The 27,865-nt window shown below is 38.2% G+C and overlaps 1 protein-coding gene across 2 annotated transcripts in view; it reads right to left on the bottom strand.

Annotated features, from left to right (window-relative positions):
- Window positions 1–27,865, bottom strand: part of LOC112610656 (leukemia-associated protein 1) — a 441,521-nt gene that overhangs the window by 55,459 nt on the left and 358,197 nt on the right. The gene's annotated exons all lie outside the window — the stretch shown is intronic.

Genomic DNA, 27,865 nt, shown 5'->3' with positions numbered 1-27,865 from the left:
CTTTCTCTCAGAGGATGCCCAACAGCTCAATTGCTGGACTGTATGGCAGTGAATATTTAGTTTTCTTAAGAAGCTACCAAAATGTTTTCCAGAGCAGCTATACCATTTTACATTCCCACCAGCAATGCATGAGTGATCCATTGCATTACTTTAAACATCAAAACCAGTAAACCACCTCGATTTCTACTGACAAAAACAAATCATGCTATAGCCTTGGCATAGACCATTATTCAGCTATTTAAATTCATACATTTTAATTGGAAGAAAATGCTTACCATTTTATGTTGTTTAAAAATTCAAATATGAGTACAAATAAATATAACTATTTAAATACATACATTGTGTGTGTGTATGTGTATATATGTATACACACACACGGGCAGGTACACATGCACATATACACACAGAACTAGAAAGCTAATGAAAATATAACAGGGCTAACTCTGAGAAACATAAAAGTTTTTTAGTACTTACTATCTGGATTTTCTACATTAACTATGTGCCGCTTTTATAATTTTAAAATGTCAATTAAATTAGGATTGTCCCACTAAATCAATATCTTTTCTTTAAAAATTAGCCCCCTAATATTCTACAGTATAATGTATCATTATTTATTCAGTCTATGCCCTGATTACAAACACTGATAATTTTTCCACTTTTTGCTACTTCGAACAATGCAATAATAAGCATCTTTGAATATATATTTTTACACCCTACTGGTTTCATGCAGGAGAGATTCTTAAAAGGCAGAATGGGTCAAAGAACATGATAAATTTTTCATTTTAATCTGCTGGATAACCACTTTCTTAAAAGAGGACATTTCACATTCCCAAGTACAATTTATGAGAGCTATTTCTCCACACTCTTTTTACTTCTTGTTATAAATCTTTTACATTCTGGCAAATAAAATGCATGAAAATGATAGCTTGTTTCTGCTTTGATTCACATTTCCATCACAACCGGTAACGTTTGCACCTTTTCATGTGTTTATTGCCTGTCTGATTTCCTCTTATACTACCTATTGATATCCGTTGTCCATTTGAAACTGGACATGAGTTTTTAATTTTTCTTATCAGTTTGTAGAGTTTTTAAAAAAATATAAAAACATTAAGTTCTTATGTTAACATGTATTAAAAGTATTTCTCCTTATTTTCAACTTTGTTTACTGTGTATTTTTCCAAGCAAAGGTCTTTATTTACTTATTTTTATATTGTCAAAGTCTTTATTTACTTGTATTTTGTATTGTCAAATTTGTCAATCTCCTTGGCTTCTGGGTTTCTTGTCTTGTTCAGAAGTTCACCTCAAGGTTATAAAAAGAATGACCTAGGTTGCCTTCTATTATGGTTAATGTCTTATATTTAAGTTCTTAAATTTATTTTATTTTTATATAATAGTCTTTGTATAGGATGCATGGTAAGAATCTACACAGATGGGAAGGAAAGGAATTATTTCCTTACCAATTTAAAATGACAAATTCCCATATGAATTTGTAATTACTCCTGGACTCTCTATCATGATTTATTTTTTATGCTGATGCCACACTATTTTGATTAAGTAGCTTTATAATAAGTCAATTTTCAAAATGGTTTTAGAATTACAATCACACTTTTTTGTTTACATGAACCTTAAAATCAGTTATACCCATGATATATTAAGTGAAAACATCAAGTTATTGAACAGCATATATAGTATGATCTCATGATCATAAAAAAAAATAGCAAACACTGTGGAGGAAGGAGGGAAGTGGTATGTATGTGTGTGTTTGCATTAGTTTGTATGAGTATAAAGAAAAGTCCAAAACAACACAAACCAAGCTGTCAACAATGGTTACTCCGGACGGATGAGATTAGGAAGGGTAGAAATAAGCCCTCTCACTCCCCCAACCCTGTCATTTGGTTGCCTTGTGGTTTGGCTTGTTACAAATATGCTGGTTTGGGGGGGGAAAAATGTCCAATTAAATATTTTAAGTAAATAAAATATAATTTTATTATTAGATCTGGAAGAGACCTTAGAATTTATTTCTTCCAACTCCTACTCAAATAGGAATCTCCTTGGCAATATCTCCTTGGCAATATCTGCCAGATGGTCTTTCAGACTGTTTGAAAACTTTCAGAGACAAGGAGTTATCTTGTTTTTGCTCAGCTGCCTGCTCTGTCATTGGAGAGCTCTAATTATTAGGAGCCTCTTTCTTACATTTATCCTAAATATATCAGTTTCTAATATTCACCTCGATACTGGGGTCTGCCTTCCAGAGCAACATAGTATAAAAGGACTTTTTTTTGCAGTTTTCAACACATTTAATTGTATGCTCCACCATGAGTTAGGCCAATCCTTCAACTGTAATATTATTATTAATTATTAGTTATGTTTTTAGAGTGTATCATGTATTAATAGTAGTCATTGTGCTAAGCATTTTACATGGACTTACTTATTGAATTCTCACAACCCAGTGATGTGGCTATTGTTACTATCCCCGTTTTACAGATGAAGAAAGTAAACCAGAGAGGTTAATGAATTTGCCTGAAATCATTTCACTATGAAGTGATAGCACTAGGACTCAAATCTAAGTCTGTCTAGCTCCAAAGACTACATCCTCACTACTACACTGCATTCCACTGCTCCCTTATGTGTCTGCAGTGAGCTGGCAGGCCAGAGGCTGGCTGGTCTGGGTTGGCCTCAGCTGAAATGACTTGTCTCTGTTCTGTGTGGTCTCTCATCCTCCAGCACGCTAGCCCAGGCTTGTTCTTATGGTAGGGTTTCAAAAGACAAGGTGGATATACCCAAGGCCCCTTAAGGCCTAGGCTTAGAAATGACCCCCACCCCCATCATTTCCATTGCATTCTGTCAGCCAAGGCGAACCACAGGCCAGCCACACCCAAAAAGATAAAGAACAGATTCTCAACTGGAGGGGCAATACAATCACACTGCAAAAGTAAGAATATAGGGAGGCCATTAATTGGGGCCACCGATGCAATCAATCTACCAGAATTAGATTTACCCACAGCAGAAATGTATGTCAAAGAAAGACAAGGGCATGGAACCAGTGGACAACATTTGACCCTGTAGGTACATGGAAGAATGCATCACCTTCTGAGTCAATGTGAAATAATGCCATCATCCCTCCATTCTCAGAGTGGTAGGGTGCATCATCAACTGTCACTTGGTCAGTGGCTGTGCCACACTTTCCAAACACTGGCATTTCTTATTATCATTATTATTGGTGGACAGAAGGTCTCAGTTGATTCACAGGCAGCATTTAGTAAAAATATTCTGGCAAACAAATGCTTTATCTAACACCACTATCTCTAAAGCATAGAACTGTCCATAAGAGGTGAAAACTGGCCTGTTTGCACTTGGATAAAGGCCCTAAGACCTCCAGACAGATCCACTGTTGAAACCTCTATTTTCTATGTGTTCTATTCTATGTAAAATTTGTATGTTTTTCTAAGGTTCAGCTGGATAGGACTTTCACATGACCATTCCAGAAATAAACAGACAAGGATTTAGTGACTGTGTCAAAGTATGTCGTTTTGTTAACTTACAAATGTTGACACTGACTGTTGACAGGTAGCTAGGAACTGTTTATAAGAATTGTAGGCAAAAAAAAACGTAGGCTTTTTCAAGTGTGTATTTACTCAATATTTAAAAAATTAAACTTAGATTTTCTATAATGTATAGGAACACATCATCTATTTTGAACTTAATATGACACATAAACGTGTTTATAAGAATTGTATTCCTTTCTGAAAAGTTTTTTAATCCCAAAGAATTTTTATGTGTTTTGGAGCATGTATTTATATAATCAAAGGTTTAAAAGTTTTAAGAAGTATAAAAATGGCTGAACCATGTGAAAGAATTCTGAGAAACCATGGATGAGAGGCTAATGAAATATTGGAGAAGAAGTTCAATAAATCCCAAGACTAAAATAAAATTCTAGGATGATAAAGACAGTGAAGGAACATTTGAGAAAGAGAACGCTTGGAAATAAGAGGAAAAACCATAGACAAAATCAAAGAGAAATACCCAAAGCAAATAATTTTTTGGAGAAGTACTTCAAAGAAAACATATGAGTTAAAATATGTACAAGGCAATGCAGATAATGTCAACAAGAGTTATACACATAGAATAAATACAGTCACATTCTGTTAATAATTGCTAAGAGCTGATAGATGACAGTACATTATGTCAGAGATGGCTAGCGTACAACAATGTGAGATGATCACATGCTACTACTTACTAATCTGAGGGTTATAAATCACCTTACATGTGTTAGTAAATTCTTATATCAGCTCAGCTGATGTTGTAGCATCTTCCATAAAGCCAGGAAAATAGGACTGGGGCATGGACCCAGTCTCAGGGCACATTAATAGCATACCTGGAAGAATACCAAAATCTTAACCCATAAACTTGTTTCCTACTCTTGGTTCCACTTCCCCAAAGCAATCCATTGAGATGGTAGACTGATTGTCCCTGAATTAAATTGCCAACTTGTAACTGTTACTTTTATTCATGCAATGCTGCTGGGCTGCAGAAACTCCAGTTTGAAATAGTCCCAGGCTCTGCCTATTAGCCCAGCTACAGGAAAAGTTAAATGCTGGAAACGAACATCTTCATGTATTTCCTTATTTGATTTAGTCAAGCTTAGGGGAAAACTCATGTGCCTATTTCTGTGCCTGGAAAGCCAGCTTGACGACCAGAGCTGTTGAGTCAGGAGCCTGGACACAGGGAGCTCTTGGCCACTCCTTCCTTTGTTGCCAGTTCAGCTCATGTCCCATGAAGACTTTTGAGTTGACCGTGACAAAAGAGAATATGTTGACAGAAAATTCATGCTTGGAAATATTTCTTACACAACTTCAATTTTTCTTTCAATGAAGTTTGTAACCCATTCAATAACTACCAGGGTAGCGACAATGTGTACCAATCAGCTGAGTCCAATCTTCAGACCAAAGGTACTATGTCACCTGTTGTGTACCCAGGACAGTGGAATGTAATTCCACAGCAAGAGAGTTAAAAAAGGCAAAGGCACCCACAGGCACCAGATCCAAAAGAGAAGGCACTCTCCCTTTTCATTTCATCCTATTCTTCATATACAGAGAAAAGGGGAAATATCTCCAGGGTGGAAGGAGTTATTTTCAACAGATTTCAGCAAAGTTGAAAAAGGATTGAGGGAATGAATGAAGATGACCATAGGAATAGGACCCATCATGAAAATTACTGTCATGACAAATAAAATAATGACAGTTTGGAGCATTATGTGTAAAATACAGAAGGAAGACCATAACAGTAATGAGAAAGCAAACAAAGAGTAAATGTGCAACACAGAGATCATAAAGGTAGATGTGTGTGACAGAGAGATTCAGAGACAGAAACACAGAGATGGAAACATAAATGAATAAGGCTGACATGCAGATGCAACTTTCTTTCCCTAGGTTTACCTGATTACAGCAATGAAGCCATTGTCCAGTCCTATTCCTGAAGGTTTGGGGCTAGAAATGAGAACAGGAAAGGAAATCAAGAGTAGAGAATGGACCAGCATGTTAAGATTGGCTGTAGCTGCTGAACTAACCTTTAGAGATTGGAAGGAGAGGTCTTGGAGGACTTTGGACACACATGGAACAAAGGGGATTCCCTTAAGCAAAAGCAGAGCAGGCATTCTGGTGATTGACGTTAGATAGGAAGAACCGGGGCTTCCAATGAGGCCATTTTCTTCTCCGTTGAGACTGGACCAACACAGCTTGGTTACAAGCTTCACTCAGGTATTTTTCTGCTTGTTAAAAAACCCCATAGTAGTTTTAACTCCGGGGTCTGCATGAGGAAGTGAATGGAGGAGGCAGGGGTTCTATTCTCCTGTGCAACTGACCCACACTGACCCACCAGCTCATGGGCCCAAGCCACCCAGACACCTCTGTGCCACCCTCCAGGTGTTTTTTCCCTACCCAGTCATACTGCTGAGTTGTCCCAGGAATGGAATGGAGCCATAACAGTGTCTGGCAACCACATACAAATTCACAGTTCCAAAGTAGGATTTGGGGAATGAGTTCAAGCAGCCACAAGATCTAGCCAAGGGCATAAAGCCAAGAGTCACAGTGGACAAGGAGGCTGGAGGGCAACCCGAACATCATGAGTTATCCAAGAGAAGAGGAAAGAGGAAAAAGCAACTGAGCCTTTTCTTAGCAGATGGTTCTCTGTTGTCAGTTGACTTTTATTTTTCCTCATCAGTTACCACAAACTTTAAATTCCATCTCACAGTTGTGTTTCCTTAAAATATTCCTTCTGGGACTTGTGAATTTCATGTTGCTTCTCATCATTAGCCTATGTTGTTGAGTTTTGTTGTCCTTGGTTGCCTATCTTTTTTCCTGAGTAGTTTCTGGTCACCAGATGACTTTGCTACTCATCCGTCTCCTTGGCAACTGATTAAAAAAATTAGCAGTCAGTACTAATCCCAAGGATTAGCTCTTTATTATTGCATTATTAATACTGTGTTTCATTAGAGACACTTTGTTGTTTTCTTTTGGCCTGGCTTCTGGTCTTGATTTGAACTGTGTGATTTTAAATCTATAGTTTAATACAGTTGAAAATGTTTACACATATGCTATGTATGTACGCCTACGTGTGTGTGTGAAATTATTCCAAACAATTATGTATAATATATGCCAGGTTTTTTAAACTTCCTTTTGTTTTTTTTTTAAATAGGCCTAACATACCTGAAAAGTACAGTTCACCCTTCTGAATATGCATTCTCACATATATCTTATATATTTTGTAAGAGTTTCTCGGTCACTTTGGAAGCTGTTTGAGAAGGAGGCTCTCAAATGAATTTTTCAGTCTTTCATAAAGACAGGCGACTATTCCAAAATCAGGCAACAGCCTTTAGAATTCTAATTTCTGCAACAATAATGTCATGCCCCCACAGACAGGCTTTCTACTGAAATATGTTTCACTTACTGAAAAAGCCCCTTTAAGCCCTTGTAAGTATAGCCTATTTTTTCAAACAATGTAATACGCGGGATGAAATTCCTGATTCGTTAACTAAAAAATTTACTACAATGTCACAGATAATAAACTCCGAATTATTTTTCAGTCAATCATAGCGTAAAAGACTCCTTTTGGAAAAACTAGAAGTGGATTTGTTTGTGTGTACGTGTGTGTGTGTGTGTGTGTGTGTTTTGGTCATACATGTTCATGGCAGAAAAATTCAGAACTAAGAAGAAAAAAGAAAATGAAATTGCCCATCATCTGTAATATGGCTGATTTGTTCATCTCATCAGTCTTTGCAGTTTACGATTGATGCTAACAGATATCGCAGGTGAGCCAGACAGCTCTCAAAAGCGACTGAAGTATTAATAAATGCTCAACCATTAATTTCCCGGAGAGAGCCAGAGCCTTCCATTTGCTCCAATCTCTCTAATGATAGTACTGATAATAACAACACTCATAATTATTATTTTCAGTTCAGCTAACATTTGAGTATTATATTAAGCCACTAGTTAAACACTGGGCAGACAGTATATTACTTAATATTCACAAATGTTTTATGAAGGAGTCATGATTATTCTCCCCATTTTGCAGGTGAAGAAACTGAAGTAATAGTTCAAGTTCTCATAGGTGGAAGGGGAGGCTCTCAGCCTGGTGATCTATTTCCAAAGGCAGGTTTTACTGTCACACCAGTGGACTGTCAAACTTGAGCGGCCATAAAAATCACCTGGAGAACTCATTCAAATGCCAGATTCCCCAGCTCCAGTTCTTGATACTCTGATTCTGTAGGTCTGGGTTGGGGTCTAGGATCTACATTTTCAAAGCAGCCCAGAGGTGATACCGATGGAAATGGTACACCAGGAAAGTGCACTACTATTCTGCCTACAGGAATGCAGAAACCATGAACTCCCTTCAGATAGCTCTCTGTTCTAGAAGGTCTTTATCCACAGTGCTTCTTAACCTTTTTGGAGGGATCCCAAGACCTCTGAGAATCTGATGAAAGCTATAGACCTTCTTGCAATCAAAATGCACCAAAAATTTTTTTTTTGCATTCGTTTTCAGGGATTTAAAGCCCATAACCCCAGATTAGGGCTCCTGTTTTATTTAGTCTTTCTCTACCTGTTCTTTTCTCTTAGCCTCATTATTCCCACTTCTGAAATAGGGACACTAACCCTGCTGACTGCCTATTTTGCAAGGCTATTTTGAGGATAATTTTTTTTCATACAAGGATTTTGAGATACAGAAATAGAAACACTGCATGTAAACTTCATGCTCATAACAGAACTAGAGAAAGAGGGAAGAAAAGATGTGAATAGAAAGAAAAACGTAGCACTGGTTAAGAAAATGACGAGCAAACAAACATGAGCATAATCACAACAGTCGTTTGCCATTTGTTGAGCATCTACCATGTGCCAGGCATTGTTCTTCGAGCCTTAAAATAATTTTTTCTAGTGTTCACAACAGCCCTTTGATGGTATCATCTTTATTATACAAATGAGGAAATCTAGGCTGAGAAAAACATTAAATAATTTGCCCAATATCAAAAAGCTAGTAAAGTGACTCAAACCCAGGTCTGTCTGTGTGCAAAGCCCGTCCAATTTTTACGATGTGAGGATACGGCCGCGGCTCCTTTCCAGACCTGATTCCATACATGGACCAGTCATTAGTTTCTGAGGCCAGCCCCTGGAACAGGGAGCCTTAACCACCTCACTCTTCCAACCATCAATTTCCCTCCTATGATGATAGCTTGCAGCACTCCAACAGGCCTTAGTTACCATTATCAATCAGTTGCTTTGCAAAACAACAGAAGGCACTGGAAATACTTAGGTTCCTGGTGGCAGGGCCACAGAAGACAAATCATGGCGTTATAACGGTTAACATCTTTAGGCTTGCTCTGTGGCAAGTCTACTCTCGAGGCACTTGGGACCAGCTGCATGAATCATACTTCTAGATGTCGTTCCAACTAGTAGGAAACAGCTTTTCCTTTAAATAAATTTCACTTTCAGAAAAGGCTTTAAAGCACATTACAGATAGGCCCATGAAACTTTTGGCTACATGTAAATCCTTCCACAGCAAAAGGAAACCTCCTTATGCACCAAAAAAGCGAAAATGAAGTCCAGGAAAGTCTTAGCTATAAGGACCAAAGAGATATCTGGTGGAAAAGAGTGCTTCATTCTCTTTCTGTTTCAAACCCATAACCATTATTTTGAAGGACTCTTTAGTAATAGGTTTTAATAGCTAGAACAATAACCCAGAAAAGTGTTAACTGAAGTGTTCAGCCCAGCAGGTCATCTGCTCTCCTTCCCACAAGTAACTCTACGCCATTCTCCTCCACTGCCTCAGCCCATCCTAATGTCTTTTCCTAGGGCTGCTTTTCACATCCTTGTTTTATGGAATAAAGCAGTAACCCAAGCTTGCCTCAGCACTAACAGATGTTGCAAGGAATCGCTTCAGCTTGAATCCTGTCTCTCTCCCTTCACCCCACAACTCCTCTCCTGTCAACACCACCAGCCTTTGCAAAGAAATTTGTAACTCCAAAGGCACTGGTTATTTTTTTGCACCATTTGGTGAACCTTCTTCAGCAGAGTTTTTTTTTTTTTTTTTTTTTTTTTTTTTTTTGAGACGGAGTCTCGCGCTGTGTCACCCAGGCTGGAGTGCAGTGGCGCGATCTCGGCTCACTGCAAGCTCCGCCTCCCAGGTTCACGCCATTCTCCTGCCTCAGCCTCCAGAGTAGCTGGGACTACAGGCGCCCGCCACCACGCCCGGCTAGTTTTTTGTATTTTTAGTAGAGACGGGGTTTCACCATGTTAGCCAGGATGGTCTCGATCTCCTGACCTGGTGATCCACCCGCCTCGGCCTCCCAAAGTGCTGGGATTACAGGCTTGAGCCACCGCGCCCGGCCTTTCAGCAGAGTTTTTTAAAAGGAGAGCTGGCTCCACTAAATATCTTAGTCTATTGTTGGCTGGTTAGTAGAAGAAATTTGTTACATCAGTCAGTTGCTTTTCTTGTTGTCAAAGATAAGATTTTCTGATCTGCCTTTGCTATTTATTGACTAACTTCATGACTTTCAACAAATTATCGTTTGTCTCTGAACCTCAATTTTCTCCTCTGCAACACTTTCCCTTACCTCTGACATAAGAGATCATGTTTTCAAACACCATAACCGAGGGTACAAATATAATGCTTTATTATAAGTTATTGCCATCAATTTTATATTACATGTCATCCGGAGGTCACGGAAATACCCAGGAGCAATGGTTTATTAACACAACAGACAAGACCATCCTAAACCTAGGCCCTGATGAATAACTTAGCAGGCTCAACAGTTTTCTGAACACAGAATTTAATACGTAACAGATTCAACATTTTATTAAACATAATAAAATGCAAAATCGTGAATTTCTAATTGCTTACCACTTACTATAGTGGAAAAAAACACAATAGCTGGAATTCAGGAATCAAAAGTAACACACCAGCAGTTTTGCAAATAATTGTCTAAAACCAAGGCACTAGTAACTGGGGAGGGAAACCCTCTGTAATACCTAACTCAGAAAGTTTGATTCAGCCCCTCACTGGCAAGTTGTAGGGTCAGGGTTTCCTGCAAAGAAAAGAATTCAATCTGGCTAACTTAAGCAGAAAGGGATTTATTACAATATACTAAATAGCTTACAGAACATTGGGAGGGCTAAAGAAACAAACTCTAGGTTCTTCTAGAAACAACTTACAAGTCACACAACAGAACCAGGCCTCCAAAGTTGTTGCCTGCTGATTGGGAAGCTGAGCTACAAACACACCCACTGCCATGATATAGACTTGGGCAAGCCCTGACTGTGGCTGTGGCTCCAGGACTCCATCAGTTGTGAGATGATCTGTGTCAGCAACAAGAGTGTCCTGTTCCCTGCCTTCCCACATCCATACTCAGTCCACACCCATGGCTAATGGCCAGGCAGTGGGGCCTTTGCTAATACTGCTACAGAGAAACCACATGCTTCCTCAACCATCCTTGCCAGGGGAAGTGATGCAGTTTGAATATTTGTCCCCACCCAAATCTCATGTGGAATTCTAACCACCAGTGTTGGAGGTGGGGCCTAGTGGGAGGTGTTTGCAACATGGGGGCAGATCCCTCATGAATGGCTTGGGCCATCCTCCTGGTGATAAGTGAGCACTCGCTCTGAGTTCACAGTTCTGGTCATTTAAAAGTGTGTGGCATCTTCCCCACTCCCTTTGTTTGCTGCTGCTTCGCCATGTGACATGCCTGCTCCAGCTTTGCCCTCCGCCATGCTTGTAAGATCCCTGAGGCCTTCCCAGAAGCTCAGCAGATGAAAGCACCATGCCTCCTATAAAGTTTGCAGAACTTTATTGCAGTGAGTCAATGAAACCTCTTTTCTTTATAAATTACCCAATCTCAGGTATTTCTTTATAGCAGTGAGACCACAGCCCAATCAATACAGGAAGCAATGCCCCTGCTTCTCTTTGCCTTCCAAATAAGAATGCATCTAAACCACATCCACAACTCTGACTGCAGAGGACTCCAGAAAATGTAGTTTTTAGCTTTTAAACCTCTGCATTATATAAAGGTCCAGTAGAAGAAGGTTGAAATGGATGTTGAAGGACAACTGCTCATGCCCATCACATAAGTCCTTGACTAAAAGATTCATCTTTGCAATCCCTTCTCCCCACCACCCACCAAGACACCTGGAAGGCATATGGGAAAACTAAGGTGACAAATATAGCAAGGGTTTGGTTGTACAAATAGATGGCACAGAGTTGGCAGAACTGTTTACATTAGGCTTCTTAGGAGGGTAGGTTACAACCAAGTTGAGTGAACTTCCCCTGTATAGTAATCAGGCAGCAAAATTTAAGAAAAAGCATTTGTCTTCCACTTAGGTCCATCAGGGGACATGGAATCGTTTCCCTCCCACTGGGGTCTGAGTTCATTATGTGTCTTTACTATATGTCCTACTCACAAGCCAATATAGGGTAACTTCTCTTCCAGTGAGACAATCAGATTACTTATTGGGCAGAACTTCCTGGCTCATCAAGGGTTCTATTAGACAGGATAGTAGAAAATCATCTATTTGTTAATAAATACCTAGTCAAAATAGCCTTTTCTCTGCAAGGACAGTTGCTGTAGTGTTGATGTTTGTATATATTTCACAATAGGGTCTTGCTTTCAGTCTCATTACTATAATGCTGTGTTTGCACCTTCTGTCATGTGACTCTGAATTCCAAGTTCCCATCACATATTGAACAAAACTCTCTTTTTTTTTCTGTGATGAGGTTTTGCTCTGTTGCCTAGGCTGGAGTACAGGTATGATCATAGCTAACTGCAAGCTTGAACACCCAGGCTCAAGTGATCCTTTCACCTCAGCCTCCCAAGTAGCTGGGACTACAGGCATGCACCACTGCACTCAACTACTTTTTTGTTTGTTTTAGTAGAGACATGGTCTCACCATGTTGCCCAGGCTGGTCTCAAACTCCTGGGCTCAAGATTCTCCAGCCTCAGCCTCCCAAAGTGTTGAGATTACAGGCATGAGCCACTGCACCCAACTGGAACAAAATTCTATTGTGCTACTCTATGCCAGGTGCAGGAAACACAGAAATAAATAAAACAGCACAGTCCCTGCCCTTGTGGAGCTTACGGTCTAGTGACAGGTTCTGAAAAGATGCTTGGCACAATACACAATACCATTACAGCTCTGCAATCTGCGTGGGAGTTCTGAGAACAAATTCCTCCAGAGCTACTCACCTTTGGACTTTGTTCCCAAACGTTAAGAAGTCTTAGCTACAAAATAAAATTGCTTCATTGTTTGAATGTGGACGATCCTCTGAAAGAACACACTAGGTCAGGGCAATCTATGGACCAGGTGTAGTTTGCCAGGTGCTAAGGCTAACCCTGGGCAAATATTTCTGTTCTGAAGTGAGGAACCTAGAACTGAAATAGCCCATAATTGAGGAGTGGGGCTTCTGGTGAAGGTTCTGGTGTAGTTATGTCACTGCAGAAGCCTCATGGAAACTCCACCTCACTGATGATTAACTGGCCATATATGATTTCCATTATCTTCCTGGGAAACAGGATGACAAGCAAGCAAAAGTAACCCAGTCATGAATTCCTTCACCGTCTGAATCGTACCTGCTTCCATTTAGCAAAAGAAAAAAATCATTTTTAATTAAATTTCCCTCAAAATCCACATGGGTTTAGATTGGGGGAGGTGTTAAACAAAAAAAAGGGAAAGTTTTGCCAAAAAGATTTTAAAGGAGTTCTCTAGAGAGTTAGCGAAATGCAGACTGCTAAGCTCCCCTACCCCCAAGTCAATTCCAGTTTGTTTTGCATTTACACTGGAATTTGTGGTGACATTTCCTTCTATTGAAACAAGACACACTAGTCATGTTGGGCTTTCTGGTTCCATATTTGACAAGAAAGGGCCTAAACTTTGTGCATAAGACTTCTTTCCAGCTCTTTTCAACAATCTATTATGAGCAAGTGCTGGACATTTAGATTATTGAGATGAGTAAGTTATGATCCTTGCTGTCCAGAAAAAGTGCCTGCACCTCACAAAGAGACCAAGTCAAGTTCCATTAAAAACCAAGGGCCCTGTCTGACAATGGCTACACGTGAGCCATTCTACGTGGGCTTCAGGCAAGTATGGACATAAATTAAGACCAACCAGATGAGAAAAGTAAAGGCTGCTTATTCAGAGTTTGCCATAACAAGAGAGCCAGCTGCCATCATTTGCATTTTGGCAGAGACTCAAAGGAGGGCAGGAGAGTGAGAAAGATTTAGAGTGGAAAAAAGGGAGAGTCCATTCCCACTTCCTTATGCTGACAGGCTCCAATGAGGCCATACCTGGGGCTGTGCCTGAGGAAGCTGTAGCTGAGCTAACCAGAAGCCTGGCCTTCTATGGGATCGGTTAGGGGGCATAGTTGGCTTTCTCTGTTTGGTCCAAGTTGGAAGTCAGGACAAAAATTAGGGAACCTGCCAATTATTAATCATGTCCTGGCCCTTCAGGGCTGATTGTTATAGAAGTTATTGTTTGGCTTCTTGGATCATGACTAAAGATAACGATCTGGTTTCCTGCAAGTCTGACTTCTAGCAGGCTGGCTACCTGGGCTTTTCACTGTAGATAAGAGGATTGGTTTTTTAGGCAGGTTGCTGCAGGCTGTGGGTCAGAGTTTTATTTTTATATGGGGTCCAGCCATCGTCCATTTGTATATTCAGCTCTCACAAGTCTGGGGTTCACTTCTGTCCTGGCCCCAGGACTCCATTTGGCATTGGCTCCCCTTCACAGTGCAAGCATGAGAGGTTCCCACCTGGGCCTCCCTGGTGTCTCCTGACACACCGAGCCTGCCCCTGACTGACTCCCTCCGAGAATGGCTCTTTTTTGCATCATTGCCCTTATTCCACTCTGTGTAACGTAAGAAGAATAAGCCTTGTCCACAAAGAAACAGCAAATTATCCTCTATAAAACAGCAAATCCTTGAGTCATTCAAAACCCTATGCCAAGGACTTGGTTTATTTCTAATGGTTTTAAGCATCTATGGGCATAAGAATCCATTTGCAAGCATAATAGCAACACTAAGGCAAAATAGAAAATATAAACATTACTGAACAAAAAGGCACTTACAGAACAGCAATGTACAGCGTTCCGTTTTAAATAATATGTGTATACATAGAAAAATATAGAGAATAGACAAAAATCTCAGTTAAGTTCTCTCTGTTATAGAATTAAAGGTGTCTTGTTTGAGTGAGTTCCTACATTTTTTTACTATCAGTGTGCATTTCTTAGGAAATAATAAAAATTTTCATTTATTGAAAGTCTATAGCATATTTAAAAAAAACAGGACCTGCTCATAGCAAAACATCTGACTTGTTAATTCAGTAAGAGCCACCACCTACCAATCTCCACTTCTGTAGTTATTATCCTCTTAATAACTACAGCAAACCTATGAAGTGGGTGTTTCTGTCCATTTTACAAATGAGGAAACCAAAGTGCAAAAATTTTTTTAAAGGACTGGGCGAAGAGCAAAAAGCCTGAAACCCGCGGCCTAAAGTGAGAACGTACATCTCTGTTTTCCTGCTTGAATGTTGCCTTTTCCTAAACCAGCCACGGCCCCGCCCCACCCCATCCTTTGCTTATAAAGACCCCAGACTCAGCCGGCAGAGAGAAGAAGCAGCTGGACAATGGAACGACTGTGGCTGGACGTCAGAGAGAAGCAGCTTGACTTCACAGGGACAACTTGACGATGTAACTGCAGAGAAGAATCTGGCCCTGCAAGGGGTGGATTGCAGCTGATCCCAGTGAGTGGAACTTGTTCCCGCCAGTACCGAAATGGTTGGCCAGTTCCAGCACTTGTGCACTCCAGTTCCCTCCTCATTTGCTTGCATACTCCCTTCCCTGAGGAGCTGAAAGCAGGCACGCTGAGTAGACAAGGCACCCCCTTTGTGAGTCCCACAAAGCCGTCAGGGAAATATCCTGCTTCATATGGAGGTTCTTCAAAAAATGAAAAATAGAACTACTATATGATCCAGCAATCCCACTTTTGGATATTTATCCAAAGGAATTGAAATCAGAATCTTGAAGAGCTATTAGCACTCCCATTCTCATTGCAGCATTATTCACAATAGCCAAAATATGAAATCAACCTAAATATCTACTGACAAATGAATAGATAAAGAAAATGTGATATATACATATAATGGAATGGTACTCAGCCTAAAAAAAAAAAAGGTAATTCTGCCCTTGGGACAACATGGATAGACCTGAAGGACATTATGATAAATGACATAGCCAAACAGAGACAAATACTGTATGATCTCACTTATACGTGGAATGTAAAATATTCAAACTTACAGAAGCAGAGAGTAGAGCAGTGGTTGCCAAGAGCCAGAGAGTGGGGGGAAATGGAGAAGGGATGGTCAGCAGGTACAAAATTTCAGTTATGCAATAAGTTTGGAGATTACTATACAACACAGTACCGATGGCTAACAATACTGTATCACATACCTAAAACTTTCTGAGAGGGTAGATCCTATGTTAGGCATTCTTACCAGAAGATAATGATGATAAACATAAAGAGACAGGAGAAAACTTTGGGAGGTGATGAATATGTACATGGTCTTGATGGTGAGGATGATTTCATGAGTGTATACTTATGCCCATACTCATTGAGTTGTATACATTAAATATATACAGCTTTTAAAAAACAAAATTATTATTTGCTATGGGGCCTCGCTATGTTGCCCAGGCTGGTCTTAAACTTCTGGCCTCAATTATCTTCCCACCTTGGCCTCCCAAAGTGTTAGGACTACAAGCTTTTCACATGTTAACTATACCTCAATAAAGTATTTTCTTTTAAATGAATGCTAATCAGACTCTTGTTCTTTCCTCCCCTGAAACAATTAATTTTCAGATTATCTGCTGCTTAAGTTTGGCTATTTTGATTCTATATTTTTGAATTTGAAAAAGGAGTGGATATTCATGGAAGAGATCTGGTGTAGGAATTATCATGCAGAACTTGAAGCAGTATAATTTAATTGTGTAAAATGACCCAAAAGGAAAACACTAAGACTCAACTTCAGAATTTGTGAACCTTGTTAAAAGGTTTTTGGAAACTAAAAATGTCACACCATCTTAGATACCAGGTCTGTGCTAGGAAACTGAAATTTAAAACTGCAATTATATAGAGTATTCAGCACACATCCCCAGGGGTCCCTTTAATTTGCGTAAACTAAATAAAAGAGATAAATGTTTGCATGGAGTTGGGGAAGGTTAGAATCTTGAATCATCTCAGTAATTTACTAAAATAAACCTCACCATAAACTTTGCTTACTTTCTTCACCCAAAATCAAGAGACCTGAAAGTAATGAAAGAATGAGAGGAGAGGGTTTATATATTTTTTATGTTTATGAGACAGCTGCGTCTTTTACTGCAGAAAATCTCACTGTCAGGGTTAAAGACTAATTTTCATCAAAAACTCTCTTTTGTTGATTGCTTATAAATATATGGTCTTTTTTTCAAACAAACAAAAAAAAAAGACTGTAGCTTCCTTTTGGTCTTGAATGTCTCCGACTCTCAGACTTGGTCTCTGCTCCCCAAGGTAAATTACTTTGCAGCAATTAAACAAAATAGCCTTCATCAAAAATACTATTTTTCACATTCAATGAAAAGCATCTCTCCCTTAGTGTTGCTCCAAGATATCTAAGTCCAGGACTTTAGACTTGGCAAATGTTTTTAGAAGCACCTATGAAGAGAAACAGAGCCAAACCTGACCCCACTAGCTGAGTGTTTTATTTAAAATGCAAAGGTTTTCATCTACAGATAAACTAAGTGCTGTAATAGGAGTATTTCTGCTCCGTGGTGAAGTCTACCAGAAACAAAATCTCAAAGGGAAAGACTACCAGCTAAATTGAACTCACTAAAGTTTCCTCCAGACAATAAAAGCCAGGTAAGTAAGACAATTGGAATAATTCATCCTCCAGGATCATAAAGCAAAAGGGGCAATATGAAATGTGATTCTTAGATTGGAAAAAGAAGTATACAAGAGTCAGAAACATCCTTCCAAAATAAAAGTGTGGGTGGAGATTAATTAAATGTTAGAAGTTGCTCTGATACGTTTTAGTCCACAAAAAAGAATTCTTTCCTGCCAGGACTAAGTGTCAGGTAGCAACCTCAAGTCTAGCCACTTTCAAACAAACACACAGGTATGGCAGCAGTTCAAAGCAGTCAGCTGTGAGTTACATCCAGCTGACTTCATCTTGGACCCTGTCTTCTGCATTCATTCCTTATCCAGCATACAGTCCACAGTGTGAGTCTGTCTACGGAGCTGGCAGACATACCTGGCACTTCTTTTGTCTCCACTTTCAGCTTAGAGTTTGCAAAAAAGCCTTTCTTCTCCAGCTTTTCTTTATCTCTGGTATTTGACATCCCCCAAATCCTTATGATCTACTATTATACCCATCCCTATACACACTTGGCTATATTCTCTTAAGAAGATAACTTCAAAATATATAAATCATAAATTGATGAGTTATAAAGAGAACCTGACACATTACAACTATAGTGAAAGATTTTAATGTTCCCAAAACAAATGAGGAGGAAGTAAGATACAAAAGATTCAAACAATGGAATAAACAAGCTCAATCTAAGAATGTGTATCACATACAGCATGTCATTCATTTTAACTATACACAAAACAATTTTTTAAATATCTTTGAAGTAAATTAAAGTGGTCTCAACAAATGCCAAACAAATGACATCATATAGACCACAGTCTCCAATAAAGTAAGGAATCAATTAAAATTTTTAATTCATATATTTAAAAACTAAAAAATACTTCTAGATAATTCAAGGGTCAAAGAAGAATTGTAATAAGAAATATAAAATATTTATAATTAAACAATGGAAGCATTTATATTCATGTGCAGCTAAATAGGAAAAGGTATAGACTTAATATCAGATTAGGAACAGAAATTTGTAAATTATTAATTAATACATTTAACTCAAAACATTATTTTAAAAACTATAGAGTAAGGGCTGGGTGTGTTGGCTCACACCTGTAATCCCAGCACTTTGGGAGGCCAAGGTGGGCAGATCACTTAAACCCTGGAGTTTGAGACCAGCCTGGGCAACATGGCAAAAGCTCATCTCTACAAAACACACAAAAATTAGCCAGGCATGGTGAAGCACACCTGTAGTCCCAGCTACCCTGGAGGCTGAGGTGGGAGGATCATCTGAGCCCAAGGAGTCAAGGCTGCAGTAAGCTGTAATTGCACCACTGCACTACAGCCTGGGTGACAGAATGAGACCCTGTCTCAAAAAAAAAAGGAAACTCAGAGAAGGTAAAAGGAACAAAATATGATAAAAGAAGAAATTAATTAAACAGAAGAGAAAGAAAAGACAGTATCAACAAAATTGCTCTTTCTCTGAATAGATAAGTCTTTGGTAAAAGAGAGTAGAAGAAAGAGAGAGTGTGTACAAAATAAACACTATTAGAAATGAAGAGAGACTAAGTATAGATATAGTAAATGTTTTAGTCTATTCAGGCTGCTGCAACAAAACACCATAAACTAGATAATTTATACACAAAAATTTGTTGCTTACAGTTCTGGAGACTGGGAAGTCCAGCACCAAGGTGCCTGCAGATTTGGTGTCTAGTAAGGGCTGCTTTCTGCTTTACGTATGACATCTTCTTGCTGTGCCCTCATATGGTTATGGTAGAAGGGCTAAGAAGCTCCCTTCCATCTCTTTTATGAGAGCACTAATTCCATTCAGGAAGACACAGCCCTAGCGACCTAATCACCTCCTAAAGGCCCCACTTCTTATTCTATAGCATTGTGGATTTGGTTTCAACATATGAGTTTTGGACACAAACATTCACATTAAAGCAGTAAAGATTTTGGAAAACTGTAAGAGAATACCATTAACGAACTTGCCAGTAAATATGTAAGAACTTAAAGATCATGGAAAGTTTCCTGGAAAAATATTACAATTTCCCAAAACTGACTCAAGAAGAAGTAGAAAACCTAAAGGGAAAGTAACTCAGTAATGTACAACAAAAAAATTACCTTCCCATAAAGAAGCACCAAAGCATGAGGACCAGACAGGCTTATAGGCATGTTTTACCAGACCTTTAAGAATTAAATAGCCTTTTTCTTTTTCAAACTATTGCAGAGACCAAAAGATAGGAAAGTTCTCTACTTTCTTTCATGAGGCCAGCAAAATTTTAATATCAAAACTGAACAAAAAACAGCAATAGAAAGTGAAATTATAAGCTCAATCACTTGTATAAGCATAGATGGAAAAATCCTACATATAATGTTAGCAGTTAAGAAAGTTTTAAATAGGAATGTAAGGATAATTTAATAGATGTAAAATCTATAAATGTAAATACTGTATGAATGAAAAAAATCTCAAATATACCATATTATGTGATAAAAATCTCAACATCCTCATATAATACAGAGTTTTAACCAACCAGGAAGAGGAAAATAACTTATTTTATCTAGATAAAGTATACATATAGGCCTAGAGCCGTGGCTCATGCCTGTAATCACAGCACTTTGGGAAGCCGAGGCGGGTGAATTACCTGAGGTCAGGAGTTTGAGACCAGCCTCAACATGGAGAAATCCCATCTCTACTAAAAATACAAAAATTAGCAGGGCATGGTGGTGCATGCCTGTAATCCCAGCTACTCAGAGGCTGAGGCAGGAGAATTGCTTGAACCTGGGAGGCGGAGGTTGCGGTGAGCTGGGATCCTGCCATTGCACTCCAGCCTAGGCAACAAAAGCGAAACTTCGTCTCAAAAAAAAAAAAAAAGAAGAAGAAGAAAAGAAAAAGTATATACATAAAATAAACCTCCTACTTTGCTATCAATGATGGAAGCATCTGCTTTAAAGTCAGAAACACAATGAAGACACCTGTTATTTACAAAACTGTTCAACTTCTAACTGGAGGTCTTTCCCAACTCAATAAGACAAGAAATAGAAATAAGAGAAAAATAAACAGGGATTCAAAACTGTCATTAATTGTAGAACTTATTGTCCACAGAAAATATTTTGAAAATTACAAACTTTTAGAATAAGAGAATTCTATAAAATTGCAGAGTACAGGATCAATTAATAAAAAATAGATCAATGACATTTCCATACACAAGAAACAACCAATTAGAAAATGAATGACAAATTAAAATATCTATTCCAAAATAAATGGAATTTTTTAAATCTGTAAGGTTCTTGGGAATAAATCTAAAGTAGTAATTACTTGAAAGTATGAAACTATATACCTTTAATGAAAAACGTAAAGGAACACTCAAGTAAATGGAAAGATACATCACATTCATTTACCAGAATGCTTAAAATATCATAAAGATATCAATTTTTCCCTAAACTGATCTAAAATTTGTATTTTCCCTAAAATTTTAGGGAAATTTGTATTTTAGGAAAATTTGTAATTAGAAAATTTGTATTTTTCTAATTAAAATTTCTAATTAGAAAATATATTGGGTATATAATATATATACCCAATAGCTATAATATGTAATAATGTAATTGTTAAAATCATATTCCTTATATTACAAATTTATAAAATAAAAAATAAAAATAGCTACCAACTATTGAGTATTTATTATGTGCAGGGCACTGTGGTAATTGCTTAAGATACATTACTTATTTTAATCTTAACAACTGTATGAAATAAACATGATCATCCCTATTTTCCAGATGAGTAAATTGAACCCCAGAGAGATTATAAGTGGCCTAGCCAGCTAGAGAGCCGTGACACTAGAATCTGTCAGACCCCAGACCCCAAGCTCTCAGCGTTTGCATACATTGCCCTTTATCTCTGAAATCACAAGTGACTGTTCCTGATCCACCTATCCACAAACCTGACAACTGTTTCCAATTTAAAGCACCAATAACTGGAGCCATCGAGTCTACTCTGAAAGTCAGATTATGGGGAAAGGCAATAAAAAACTTGCTTGTTTTTACCTGAAATTAATCATTCATTCTGCTGAGAGGAAAGAAGACTCGAAGAAACAAATTGAAGATGTTAATAAAATATCCAGGTAGTACTGGTCTTCTTGATCTCCCCAAACCACAGAACAAAGATTCCTATGCAATACATTCATTTCCTCCCTCAGTCCCAGTGGCATCATTTGCAGACACAATGAAGGAAAGAACTAAACTGCACTTTTTGGGAAAATGTTCTAGCATCCTTTTGTTTGCTTTTCTCTGTGCAGCGAGATATTACAGAAACTCTGAAAGTCTCTAAGTGTAAGGAGATGGAAGCAAAGACACTAATTATTCTTTAGCGATCCTGAAAGTTTGCTGATAAAAGAGAATGAAGTAGCAAGAGGATATGTAGCCAGATTGGCCCAGTCAGAAAGTGAAATTTCAAGAAAACAGAGATTGGGAAAATTGAGACAAGCTGTTCTTTAAGAAGGAAGGAGCAAAGTGTCATCTTTATTTTTAAAGTTGATGGCATATTCATTTTTCAGACGTTTATAGTTTTAAGTTTTAAAGAAGGAAAAAGTGAAAACATTAAAATACTGAATGGACAGAGCAGAACTTCCCATTAAAATAAATACACTTTGTTTTATTGTTGGGAAAACTCTAACGAGTGCCAGACTATTAACTAAATTCTGTCATTTTTTGAACGAAGAAATTTCCAGTCTATTTCCAGAGGGTAGGTTAAATTGGTATCTATTTAAGATATCTTGGAATTATAAAATTAAAAGAAAATATGCTAAAATACTTTGAAAAACTATACATCTTAAACCTCCTGCATAGCATGTTCATGCCAAAACCTGCTTCCTTTGTGTCTGAAATATGAGGCTATTAGCAACATTAACCTGAAGGAGACACCTGCCTCAGTCTACATGGGGATCATTTTGCTGCATGGCTAAGAATGCCAGCTCAGTTGGTGTTGATCTTATAGGTATATTGGAGACTGAGAAATCTGATATCTAATTAGCACTAGTATTTATGCATTGCTCAATTTATGCATTGCCTCTTTCTCACACTCTACTTTTAATTGACAATTCCTGTCAGCTCTGCCTTCGAAATTTATCTCAAATCCAACTCTTTTTCTCCCCTTCACCACTTGCACCTTAGCTGCTGCCACCATCATCTTTCTCTTAGACTGCTGAACTAGTTTTTGTCCTGCTGTTGCTGCTGCAAAATATTCTGCACAGGGTGGTCAATGTGATCCTTTTAGAACCTAAGTCAGATAGTGTCACTCCACTGCTCAAATTCTCCAACAGCTGCCCATCTCACTCAGAATAAAATCCAAAGTCATGACCACAGCCCGTAAGGCTCTAGTAGATCTGACCCCTGGTTACCTCTCACACCTCAATTCTTACCTTTCTTTAAGTCCTTCGTCGACATGACCATCAAAATGCTGCTCAGCAATCACAGTAACACTCCTTGCCCCATTCATTTCCCCTCTCTCACAATTACTTCTCCTCTCTCCTCAAAGTCCTCTCTCATTCCTGCTCTCAGCTGATGCTCTTGCTCCTTGTTGTGCTAAGAAAGCCCTAGCAATTAGAAGAGTCCACCTGCTCCCATCTCTATGTTTACCCACCTACCAGCAATTAGAAGAGTCCACATGGTCCCATCTCTATATTTACCCATCTACCAGCAACCGTGCCCATTGATTTGCCCTCTCCATGGATGTACTGGCTGTGCTTGTATTTACGGCCAATCTCTCTTCTCATGCATCAGATCCCTCCTCTCTAACCTTCATCAATTCTCTCTTCTCCTGTATCAATTTTCCCTCTCCCCTGGATTCTTCTCATCAGCATACAAACATCATATAATTTCTCCCTTCTTAAAAGTAAAAGAGCTCTCTCAACTTTGCTTCTGATTTCTACCACCTTAATGCAGCAAAACTTCTCTTAAAAAAAATCTTTACTTTCTGTCCTCCCATTCACTCTTGAACCCACTACACTTACTCAATGCAGATCTAAGCCCAGTGGTCAGTTCTCAGACTGCGCCTTGTGTGACCTACCAGCATCTTTTGGCATAGTCCATCACTCCCTCCTCCATACATTTTCTCTGCCTGGCCTCCAGGATGCCACGAAATTCAGGTGTTGCTCCTAGTCAGGACTTACTCTCTTCTGCTCCCCTCACCCTATTCCCACCCCAGAACTCAGCTTCTCTGGCCTCATCTCCTATCAGGGTCCCCTCATTCTCTATCACTAGTAACACAAGCTGGCCTCTTTGCTGTTCCTCAAATAAGTCAGTTTAAAAGGTCTCATCCTTGCTCTCATCTCTGCCTGGAATGCTCTTTCCTCAGCTCCTTTAAGTTTTTGTTCAAATGTCACACAATCAATAACACCCTCCCTGACTACCATATTTAATACTGCAATATCTACCAGCCCTTAAACTTACTACTCCCATTTATTTCCTTCATGACATTTACCATTTTCTAACATACTGCAACATTTATTTATTCAATTTAAGTCTTCCCTTTGGCCAGAATATGGTCACCTTATCATTCAAAAGTTATTTGATGCAGATTTTTTATTGCAGACACCTGGCCTGTAGTAAGCATGTAGCCAATCATTGTCAAATTAATGAAGCTTTGGCTTCTAGCATATGCGTTAAAATAAATATCACTATTGGAGACATTATATCACAAAGCTGAGACATACTTAGGACCCCAAACTAATGAACAAAATATTCAATAATAAACTATGTTAAGTTCCCAGAAGATTGCTCAGAGCTGGCTTGGCCAACATAGAGAACCGTTTCCATAACCATGGTGGGAAATACCAATCTTGAAAAGAGATGCCTCTCAAATCTTTAAGTGAGCCAGTACCCTAGGTAAGTAAATGAGTAGAGAAAGTTAGGTTCTGGTTTACACATCAGATTATCCAGTTGCCAGCCCTCAAATGCTGTCGCCCCATGAGCAGTTTGCTCTTAAATTCTTCAAGTCTTCCAGTGGACATAATCATTTTACAGAAGCCCAATTCAGAAACAATTATACTGCAACATAAGCAGTAGAACCATTTCATGCCAAGCTAATGACTCTAGGACATGCAAGGCATGACTCTCTGTACAAATCCACTTTAGAGCAGAGGTCAAAACCATTAAACTAATGGTGAACTTGAGTCCCTGGGCTCTGAGTGCCCCATGACTCCAGGGGATTGAGATTTGTAAGAAAAATACTAAACATAGAGTCATGTATAAACACTCTAAAGGATTCTTTATACAAATGCCTTTTTGTCTAAAATCAGAACTCTAGAAAATAGAACATATGTTTCTACATTTAAATTGTTAAAAATCATTAAAAAGACATTCAAGAGTTGAAGAAAAAGAAAAAAATTCTCAGCATGAAGTATGAAGATATTACTGCTTGACTTTAATAAGAGTTCTATTACATCTGTTCTTTTCTGTTTAAAATGTTCATTATAAAGCTTTAGGCCCTTTACGTTTTCTTAAAAATCCAAGCTTTGCAACTTCTGAGAGATTTGGTGTTAGTGTGATGAGCTACCTTCCCCCTCCCCAAGAAACATCCTTATTGAGACTGAGTTTCCTTGGGCTGGTGGGGGGAGGAGGTGGTGAGTGACCTGGCCATATGATGTCAACATACTACCACAGAAGACAGAGATGAAAAACCATGTTCATGGACTTTTAAATTTAAATATGTAAAATCCTTATAACAAAAAACACTCCTACACAGAGACTAGCTAGCTCTTCACCAAGCATTTTCTATTCTTGCCCCAATTTCCCAGCCTCCCTTGAAGTTAGCCATAACTGAAGGCCAGCCAATGAAATATGAACAGAAGTGATGTATACCATCCCCAGGACTTAGCATATAAAATTTCTGGAGCAATGTCAGTTTGACGTAGATGGGTGTGGCAACCTTAGAAGTCCTAGGTCAGAGATGGCAGAGCCACAGATGGAAGAAGCCCAAGAAAGAGCTATAAATGACGACTTAGAAGAGAATTACCTATTGAAATAGAACCAACATTGGACATTACATAGATGTTAACATAATTTTATTGGCTGGACATAGTGGCTCATGCTTGTAATTCCAGCACTTTGGGAGGCTGAAGTGGGCAGATAGCTTGAGCCCAGGAGTTTGAGACCAACCTGGGCAACATGGCAAAATCCTGTCTCTATAAAAAATACAAAAATTAACTGGGCATAATGGCATGTGCCTGTTGTCCCAGCTACTCAGGAGGCTGAGGTGGGAGGATTGCTTGAGCCTGGAAGACAGAGGTTGCAGTGAGCCAAGATGGTGCCACTGCACTCTAGTCTAGGTGACAGAGCAAAGCCCTGTCTCCAAAAAAAATAAAAATAAAAATAAAAACTTTTTTTTGTCTTGCTGTGTTACTATAGCTCTCATTACTTTAAAAACATGGTATCTTAGTTCAGAATGGTAAAACTCAGTGAAGAATTAAATTACTAATGCCTAATCTATTTAAGGTAAGCAACTGTACACCAAGCTCTAACATACATTGTCTCTGAGCACTCAAACTCAACAGGCTTGCAACAGTTGTAAAGAGACTAATACCAGGGTCTTCTTTTTAATAGCTAAAGCTTTCAATTCGCTAAACACTCGAAACTTCCATAAATAATGTAAAAACAAAGATTTTGTGTTGCTCTTGCTACTGTTGAATAAAAAGAGTCATGGCCTTCTTCACTCTGATCAAGCTTCTCCCAATCCAAACCTTCAAGAAGCCTGAGCATTGGAAAGAGTAGGGGAAGAAAAATAAAAGATCTGGGAGAAGGAAAGCATCCTTGAGCCATTGATCATCTGCACAGGGTAAGGGAAGAAATTTTGGATTCAATATAAAATTGAAGTTCTGATTTTACATGAATAAGACTTTTAGTGCCTCAAAATATCTTAATAATTAAAACAAGGAAAGGTGGAATAAAAACAACAGATAAACAAATAGAAACATAGATATAAATCTTACCATATCTGCCAGTCACCATGGCTTACATCTGTCCATCACTTCAGGAGGCCAAGGTGGGAGGATTACTCTTGGCTAGGAGTTTGAGACCAACCTGGTCAACATAGCAAGGTCCCATCTCTACAAAATTTTTTTTTTAAACTAGTTGGGCATGGTGGCTTATGCCGGTAATTCCAGCTATTAGGGAGGCTGAGATGGGAAGATTGCTTGAGCCCAGGAGTTCGAGGCTGCACTCGAACTCCACTGTACTCTAGCCTGGTCAATGGAGAAAGACCCTGTCTCTAAAAATATAAAATAATTTTAAAGAAACCTAATCATATCAGTAATAACCTTAAAAGTAATAACATTAAAAGTAAATGGTCTAACCATCCTAATTAAAAAGCAGAGATTGTCAGGCTGGATTAAAGAACACAACCTAACCACATGCCATTTATAGAAATCACACTTTAACAAATTAACAATATTGGGAACAAGAAAAATAACAATGCTACAAATTTGACAGTTATTAAAATGATAATAAGGGAATACTATGAGCAATTTTATGTCAATAATTTCAACAACATAAGGAAAAAATGGACAAATTCCTTGAAATATACAAATTATCAAAGCTCACTCAAGAAAAAAATAGGTAACCTCATTAGTCCTATATCTATATCAAAAGGTGAATTTATAGATAAAAACCTTCCCAAAGAAAACTCCTGGCCCAGATGCTTTTATTGGTCAATTCTACCAACATTTAAGAAAATAGAAAATCAATTCTATACTAACTCTCTCCAAAAAGACATCCAGATTGGAAAGTGAGAAGTAAACCTATTGTTATTCACTGATGACATGATCGTCTATGTAGAAAATCCAACAGGTCTACAAAAAAAAGTTACTAGAACTAACAAATAAACTCAAGATTGTAGGATAAAATTAATTTGCAAAAAGTCCATTTTTATTTCATACACAAGCAATGAATATTTGGAAATTGAAATGTTAAAGTATGTGTAATTGTATAAAAATATACTTAGGGATAAATTAAACAAAAGATTGTAAGATCTATAAACAGAAAAATATAAAATATTACTGAGAAAAATTAAAAAATATTTACACAGTTAAAGATATATACCAAACTAGTTTGGAAGACTCGAAATTGTTCTCCCCAAATTGATACATAATGGCAATATCAAAATTAGCAGACAGAAGGAAACAATAAAGATTAGAGCAGAAATAAATAACATAGAGAACAGAAAAAATCAGAGAAAATCAACAAGAGTTGATTTTTTGAAAAGTTGAAATTGACAAACCCTTAGCCAGACTAACTATAAAAAAGAAAGAATAATTAAATAAATAAAACCAGAAATTAAAGTGGAGACATTACAACCGATACCTAAGAAATTAAAAGGATCATAAGGGACTATTACAAACCAATATATATGAACAAATTGGATAACCTCAAGGAAATGGATAAATTCTTAGGAAAACA

This window comes from Theropithecus gelada, chromosome 17 (assembly GCF_003255815.1).
Source record: "Theropithecus gelada isolate Dixy chromosome 17, Tgel_1.0, whole genome shotgun sequence".
In the NCBI taxonomy this organism is placed as follows: domain Eukaryota; kingdom Metazoa; phylum Chordata; class Mammalia; order Primates; family Cercopithecidae; genus Theropithecus; species Theropithecus gelada.
Note: the sequence above shows the minus strand (reverse complement) of the source record. Positions and strands in the feature narration are given on the sequence as shown.